The sequence below is a fragment of the Homarus americanus genome, unplaced genomic scaffold, assembly GCF_018991925.1.
Source record: "Homarus americanus isolate GMGI-L3 unplaced genomic scaffold, GMGI_Hamer_2.0 scaffold30108, whole genome shotgun sequence".
Taxonomy (NCBI): Eukaryota; Metazoa; Arthropoda; class Malacostraca; order Decapoda; family Nephropidae; genus Homarus; species Homarus americanus.
Genome location: NW_024748109.1, coordinates 8,144,674 through 8,153,702, shown reverse-complemented (window position 1 = coordinate 8,153,702; position 9,029 = coordinate 8,144,674).

The window sequence follows — 9,029 nt, the reverse complement described above, 5'->3', positions numbered from 1 at the left end:
GCCTAATTTCTTACAAAAATATATTTACACTAGAATATTTCATGGAATACATCAATACAAACACAATATTTGAGCAGAGGCAAAAACTTCCACAAAATTTTAGCTAAAATTCCTTAAAATTTTTGGATGTTCATGAAAGTTTTAAAAAATCTGGACAATCTACAAGACACATTTTATATTAATATTTTATATTACGTAATTATTATGACTAATTATATTAACTACTATGCACAGATATAACTTAGTAATGAAAGAAAGTACCGTGTTGAAACCTATTACTTGTTTAATGGTTATTAGTCAATACAGTACTAAAGAAGGATATCAATTCATTACTACCAGCACAGTAGTGGTATTTTAATCAAACACAGGGATCAACTTGAAGATTTCAATTCAACAGCAATTGTCTTTTACTGTATAATGTTTGTAACACATTTATAAAACTTATTCCAAAAGACTGTACGACTGTATCTCACATTTTAATACTGTAACTGTGCTTATTTTCATCAGAGGACCAGATGGGGATACACTGTACTTTATCTTACACAAGTACACTAATAATTTTGATACAATAAATACCTGTATGTCACCCTATTAATATCTGCTGATACTAATTTAGTGTACATCAGACACACAAACTGCAGAATAATTCATCATATTTTCTCAACATAAGTGTTAGACATCCAATGTCAAAATTTGTGATTTGAAGAGAGTTAAGTATTAAGAGGAATGGAGGAGTGATCCTGACATCCTGTTTACAAGTGAGTCAGGCTTGGTCAGCTCTATATACTGTCCTGTAGTCAGCAGTCTTGATGTAATAACACCAGGCCTCAAACTTGTAGCTGGGACCTAAAATTTTAGAATACAGTATTCAATAATTAAATCATATACCAGCTTTAAACCGGAGTCCTGAGAGATATCTATTTACTACGAAGGTATCTCAAAAGGGTAAAAGGCTTGAGAGTTTTACTGTGGGCATAACATGAAATGGTCCATGCCAGACCCAGCTGACTCAGTTATAATACAATGAAATTTCATGATTAATCCTTCCTTTATAACCTGTCAGGATAAAGTAAGTCTGTCTACCAAAGCCAGATGGACAAGGGAGGAGGAAGTATACACAAAGACTCTAAGTGTTGTGCTCCCTCACCCCTAAAGGTGGCATCAACCCAGCAATTTTTGCATCATTTCCGTACATCAATTTTCCTAAGGGATGTTATTTTTCTGAGCCTGCCCTGACACACATGCACATAGAACAAGTGTGCTAGTCATTCTGCATTTGTCAAGTGTAAACAAAGACGACTGCTCCAACTGACCAGCAAGCAGCTGTGAGGGATATGAACAATAATAAAAAACATACACTCAAGCAATTACTTAAAAATGTGACACAGAATACTTTTAAAATTAAATTAAGTCATTTTATGTGGCTCAATATTTTGTTTTATACAACTACAGGGGTGGATCTAAAGGGGACCTAGGGGTCCAGACCCCTCCTTTTCACCAGAAAATTCCAATACTTTTTCTTGAATGCAGTATTGTACTCAGGCATTTTTGTACTGTATAAAAGAAAGTATTTACTATTGACTTCAGATATCTCTTAATATCAAGTGTACATGGCCTCAAAATGCCTATGATATTGGTCAGATTTTAAAAAATTTCCAGGGGGACCCCCACAAAATAACCCAGCTGGGTGAGCTCACTGTGCTTGCCATGTTCCCCCACCCACAACTTCTTGGATCCTCCCCCCCCCCTCCTTTTATATTCCTGGATCCATCCCTAAACTATCCTCAATATTGAGTATGGATCTTGACCTGACCACAGAAGTTGGCAATATATTTTGGAAGAGATGACAGCTTGTGGAAAAATCAACAGAAAATGGAATAGTTGATGGAAAAAGTGCTAGTGTGACACCACCTTAAGCCTTCAGAGAATAATCCTTCTGAAATGATCCAAGGTCAGATTAATAGGAAGAAATAAAGGATCAGAACTGAGCTCCACTTTGACTACACAATCCTGAGATGAATCAATCACTGCCTTTAAAAGGTTTACTAATACCTTCCCTGAATGATGACCCCTCAAGTATACAACCTAAACTTCCCTACTGATGTATCACTTTTAAGCAGTGTTGAACGTGTCAACGAAAAAAAGTGGCGCCATCAGTGTGGGCGTAAACTATTTCATAAATTGACACCGTTAGCGTCAGCACCTAGTTTCAACGCGTTTTCAGTGGCGTACAAATGCAGCCCCGAAACGCTTATTCTCCTGAGTATGAAAAACATATGCAAATTAAAAAAAATATTCATTCATTTTTTAATCATTTACTATGATTTACATTAAAAATTTTAATTATTCATTTGTTCCCCCACAAGAATACTAGCATCTCAAAATGCTTGTCACTCATCCTGCTGTGTTTGGGCCTCAAGACGTCCTTGCCCATGGAGAACATGCGCTCCAAGGCAGCATTAGAGGGGATGGGGGTGTTGTATTTGATAAACAACTTCCTCATGGCCTTGTCGGTCGTCTTTATATGAAGATAATTGAAAATCGAACTTGGGTAAATAAACAATTTTAGAAGTTGATGAACAAATTGATGCTTGACGCTTCGCTCAGGTGAAAAGTTAACTGCGTCACCCGTAGCGTCACCTGCCCAAAAAATTTATGGCGTCAACGTTAACAAAAAGTTGCCGCCGTCCATTGATGGCGTTAAATTAACGGCAGCCAGATAAAACAGTATAACCTTAGCAGTTTCAGGTTTTATCTATATAAAGTTGGTTGATCCTAAAGTGGGTTATAAAAAATCTGTTATCAGAGCCTTAACCCTCTGTGCTGACTAAAATCATCTGGGGTTAGCCAAATAAATTATTAACAGTGATCTCCCGGTAGTGTAGGGGTTAAAATACCTGTACTGGAAAACATTTGTTATATATGGAAGAAACACTGGTGCAGTATATAGGAATTAGGTTCTAACCTTACTGGAAAGTCACTAGTCCCTCAGTTTTGAAGCTTAGGCCATTATGGATAGGCTAGGAGCATTGACAGACTGAATGGATCGAGAGTAACAAGGTGAAATGGATAAGTTTAGTTTGGCAACATGTCAGAGTGACTGGATTTATGGTAACCTCAGGTAAGACAGCACTTTAGAGCATAATTCATAGCAAGAGTAATTTTAAAATGGATGAAAAAATGAAAATGCATCAAACAACTTTAAAGTGATCTACCGACTGAAAACTATACAACTATGGGAACACATCAATTTCTTATTCATAAGTGGTGAATCCCTGAATGCCTGATACCCTGTACTGTGAATGCCTGATACCCTGTACTGTATAATGCTCCCTGTACTGTATAATGCTCTACTGTTGTCATCTCTTCTGCACCCTGAGGTAAAATGTATTCTGTCAACTGATCCTTCCAGAATACGTTGGCTATTTTAAATTTAACTTGACCCCAACACTTAACACCTGTAGCATTCATGTTTCTGATAAATTCAGTCACAGATAATAAAATCAATGGTGCTTTCAATAACCTCAATAAGTAAAATGACATTCAGATTTAGTCATTTACAATTCCTAGGAAGCAGTCTATACCTGTACGTGTTATTTATGAGTATTATTCAACACCATTCTGACAGTCAAACAAAAGTGTCTTGGGAAGAGTCTCCAATGGAAGACTGTCATCAAATACTGTACTGTACAAGTACTGTAAATTTCCATACAATATTTGGATTTCTCTCTCTCATTCTATCCCAAATATTTTTTTTCTTTTCATCAACTATATATTCTTCCCAATTTTCATTTTTATCATACAGAAAACTGAACTGTAACAATATGACCTGGAAAATATATATATATATAAAAGTCAACCACAAAAAAAAATTGGCACTTGTACACATTATACTTGTACACTATATACTGTACATACAGGAGATTTTATTATATTATCACTCTAAGAAAGCTGTAACAACCTACATAGAAGATTTAAAGTCTATGATACTAAATCACCAGGAAAGGAACTGATTAATAACCAACATATAGAATTGTTAGACTGCGAGACACGACACTTCTCCAGACAGGAAAAACAATGCATATTACAAAGGGAAAACTGTACTGTACCTGTGAGAATGATCTTAGAGCAGAGTACACCTTACTCCACGGTCCTGATCTGAAGCAGGCAGCAGCTGAGGTGAGGAAGCTGGTGATGAATCAAAGTGAAGGAGGAGACTTGGTGCAGCGGCCAAAGAACTCGTCTGGCCCATTGAGTGCGGCGAGTCAGTGAGCGAGTGCACCTTACTCTACCTTCAATCCAGAACCACAACTCCATATGACTTCACAACTACAGTAATCCCTCTCAATAACAGAATCCTCCCAATAATGGACAGGGGTTACAAGAATTCGTCTGTTATAGGTATGGTTTACTGTGCTGTATTATACTGTACAACACCTTGTAAGTACTTTTAACCAGTCTTTAAGGGGGAAAAAGTCCCTGAATCTAATACATTACAGTACTGTAGTGACATTGTAGATGCTCAGTAATTATAGGTGACAAGGTTAATCTGATTATCTTTACACAACAACTATATCATTGCAGAGTCTTAGGTATCTCCCTAGACAGACCTGAAGCCGCATAATTTATTTAATGGTAACTGGACTTGAGACTAGTATCACATTTGTCAATCCAATACAGTAGACTATAGTAATTATTTCTTATTAAATTGAATAGTAAAATCACATAATTTTTCTTGATATTTAAAGAAATTTCCTAAAGACATACTTTTTTTTAACTTAACAAAAGACCTTTACCCAGCAAATGGATAACAAACAATTCACAATATTTCCTGATACTGCAAGAGTATTTTTCAAAGTTCAGAAAAGTGTAACATGGATAAAATATAATCTGTACAACCTTTGTTGAGTTTTTAAAGCCACACAACCTAATGACTGCTAACATATAGTAATCAATGTTATCACATATTCATAATTTACCCTCAATTAAGATTTCAAAATCCAAAACCAGACTTCCAATATATTAACATACTGCATTAGTAAATACAGCAATGGAACAAAGTACTCATGAGTGTACAGTATTAATAGTAAGACCCAAACCGTGCACTGTCTTCCAATCTCCGTTGGTGGTCTCTCTCTGTCTCTGCTTGCCTTCTGTGTTCATCCGCCACACGTCTGCTAGCTTCATCCTCGCGCCTTTCATCTCTCATAAACTTCATTAAAGCAATTATCTCTGGAGACAACGCTGAATATTGAGGTGAAGGGCTGCGCGATGTTGTGGGAGCTGGAGCGTCGTGGTCGGCCTGGTCATCCATCTCTGCGGAGCTATCACCCGCCTGACTCATCCAGACGCTGGGTCCACGGCTACGTAAGGCATGAGACATAACTACTTCATCTGTGTACTGTGTCTAAATCAGTGTTGACCGGTCAGCCCGTCGTATCAACAAGATTTCAGACAAAAAAAATTAATTAAATACACAGATAAGTAGGTTATATATATAAAATATATATAAGGGAGCCGCCAATGTCAGTGTGTTAGTACATGTATGTGTGTGTGCCAGGCGGGTGAGAGCGTCTCGCTGGGAGGGAGAGGAGGGAGAGGCGGCGACTCACAGTCAGTCGCCAGTTACCCTCTGGACGCGGTCAGAGGAGGGTGCACTGAACTCTACTCTCCACAAATCCCCTGAACATGCCTTACACCTTGGGAATCCTTTAGAACAAGGTCACACATGTATGGCACGAAACACACAATGCACTAAACACTTCACAGAAATCACTGTCACTGACACGGCTCAAAGTTGCTAAATTCTTCGAGGACGGGTGGCGGGCGGCGGTTGACACAGGGCAAGGGGTCCATAAGCCGGCTTTCCACAAACTTTGCACTATCACTCGTAATTATCCAGTAAAAGTACGCACTGCGCCATGTTATGTTCTGGGTAATAAGTTCAATATACAGGAGCGAACACAAACACCTGTATAGATTTTGTAGGTTCGATTTACTGGATAAGATATATGTACACAGAGGGAAGTAGTGCTCTCCTCAACCTGGCCGCTTGTCAACTGCTCTATAGACGACGTATGGCAAGTGATACATTAGCAGCTTCCATACGTCGCCAGGCACATTAATTAAGCATGTGGGACATGGTAATAACATTGCCACACGCTGCTACCTAGGCTGAATAAATAATATATATAAATGGAGCACATACATCATATACATACATAATATATAATACAGCATACAAAATACAGAATATACATATACCAAGAGTAAGGCATTTGTCTGTTTTTACTGTAAGAAATCAGGTCATGTGATTACGAATTGCCCTAAATTGAAAGCAAAAAAGGAAGAGCCAGTGCTCTCATTCGGACGTCTGGAGAAGTTTCACAAAACTTTAGTTAGTAATCGCCCAAAAGAGGATTCTTTTGAACCTTTCATGTTTGATGGTTCAGTTGCAGTTGAAGAATCAGGTGATCAGTACCCTGCGACGATTTTGCGTGACACAGGTGCTCCTCACAGCGTTCTGTTGAAAGGATCTGTTCCCTGCGTGGAAGATTCCTATGCTGGAGGGCATTTGGTGCTTAACGGTGTCGGTGGGGTGATCACTTTATGTAGGGTGTATTTGAGAACTCAACTTGTGTCTGGTTGGGTGACTATTGGTGTTCAAGATTCTCTTCCTGTGACAGGGTAATGATATTGCAGGAGCCAGCGTGGTGCCAGACCCTGTGGTATCTTCGACTCCCACAGTGGAGAATAATACTGGTTTAATTGAAGAAGAATACCCAGATTTATTTCCTTTATGTGCAATTACAAGAAGCCAGACTCAACGAAATAAGGTACAGACCGCTCCTTCAGTTGACCCTGAGCTTTGTATTGTTGATAGTAATGCACTTCGCAATGATGTAAATGATTTAGTTATTGAAAATCTGTTTGGTAGTCAGGATGATTCATTTGATAGTGACATTGGTGTGAGATGTGAGTGAAGCTTTAGTTAACATTTATTCCCCCAAAAGTGAAGCTGATCTCTCTTCTGGTGACATTACCATTCAGAAAGTACCTGTCACTAGGGAAAAACTGATAGATGATCAGCAGAGTGACTCCGAATTAGCTGAACTATGTGGGAAGGCTGTGAATATGGAAGAAGAGGCTCGCTTGCTTGTTTGTTACTACATGGATTCAGGGTTACTAATGAAGAAGTTAGGTCTGTATCTGATCCTGCTGATGAGTGGAATGTTGTGCATCAGGTTGTGATTCCCAGATGTCATATGGGAGAAATCTTGAAGTTAGCACACGACCTTTTGAGTGGACATTTAGGAGTTAGGAAAACATACTGTCGCGATCCCACTACCCTTTATACCTGGGGAGTGAAACCTACCCCAAGTTATTAACAAATAAAGGAACAAATAGGGAACACGGCAAAAACCTCCTCAACTAAATGTACTTGAATAAGTATGAACAAGTTGAAATAAGTAAGTCACACAAGGGAAGATAATTAATTAATTCAATTTATGTTCCAAAGGGAGTACTGACTATAGTAAACAAGAATTTAAGGGAACCAGTAATTGTATACTAAAATAAGAGTGATGCCGGAAGGGTGAAGATATACCGTAAGGAGTTAGACCAAACGAATATTACTTAACATAACTATATTACATAGACATACAAAATATATATATACAACAATCCCTACAAAATAGTTATTTCCTACCAAACAGGAGATTCCTTACCACCAGGATCCCGTCCTAGATCACAATCCTCTAACTACCGCCCAATCAGTCTAAGATCAATAGCTAGTAGGCAAATTTCTGGAAGCAATCATTTCAAACTCTATTCGAAATCACCTGGAGAAGCACCGATTGATCAATGATTCCCAGCATGGCTTCACAAGCGGACGTTCTTGTCCAACTAATCTATTAACATTCTTTTTATCAGTTTTCGAATCGGTGGACGAGGGGCACAATTATGATGTGGTATATCTCGACTTTAGCAAAGCCTTCGACAGAGTCCCCCACGAAAGACTAATGAGAATGGTAGAAGCTCATGGCATCAAAGGTAACATCCTTAAATGGATTAGGGCGTGGTTAGAGAACAGGAAACAGTGAGTGAGCATTAACGGCGTTAAGTCCCATTGGAGCAACGTCACAAGTGGACTTCCCCAAGGCTCAGTACTTGGACCATTATTATTTATTATATACATAAACGACATAGATATCGGCATAGACAGCAACATAAGTAAATTTGCTGATGACACTAAAATAGGACGTGTTATTAAATCTGACGAAGAGTCAGCAAAACTACAGGAAGATCTAAACAAATTTTTCGAATGGTCTGAAAAATGGCAGATGAAATTCAACGTGGACAAATGTAAATTACTCAGTATAGGAGATGGAAACAGGGAAACCGGATACCAGATGAACAACGATGCCATAGAGAAATCCGACTGCAAGAGAGATTTAGGAGTAATGATAAGTAGGATCCTTAAGCCAAGTAAACAATGTGTTTTTGCTCGTAACAAGGCTAAAAAGTACTTGGGTTCATACAAAGGATTGTTAGTTACAAGACTAGCGAGGTCATCCTAAAACTGTATCTTGCTCTTGTGAGACCACACCTGGATTACGCAGTTCAGTTCTGGTCACCGTATTACAGAATGGATATAGAATCCTTGGAAAGAATTCAGAGGAGAATGACAAGACTAATCCCGGGCATTAGGAACCTTGAGTATAGAGACAGGTTAAAGCATCTTAATTGGCACTCCCTCGAGAGACATAGAGCGAGGGGCGACCTGATAGAGGTGTACAAGTGGAAGGCAGGGCTAAACAAAGGGGACATTACAAAGGTACTCAAACTATCCAACCAGGAGCGAACTCCTAACAATGGTTTTAAATTAGACAAATTTAGATTTAGGCGGGAAATAGGTAAACACTGGTTTGGAAACAGAGCAATAGGGGTTGGGTGTAAACGGGACTGCCCAGTATGGGCCAATAGGCCCGCTGCAGTTTCCTCCATTCTTATGTTCTTATGTTCTTATG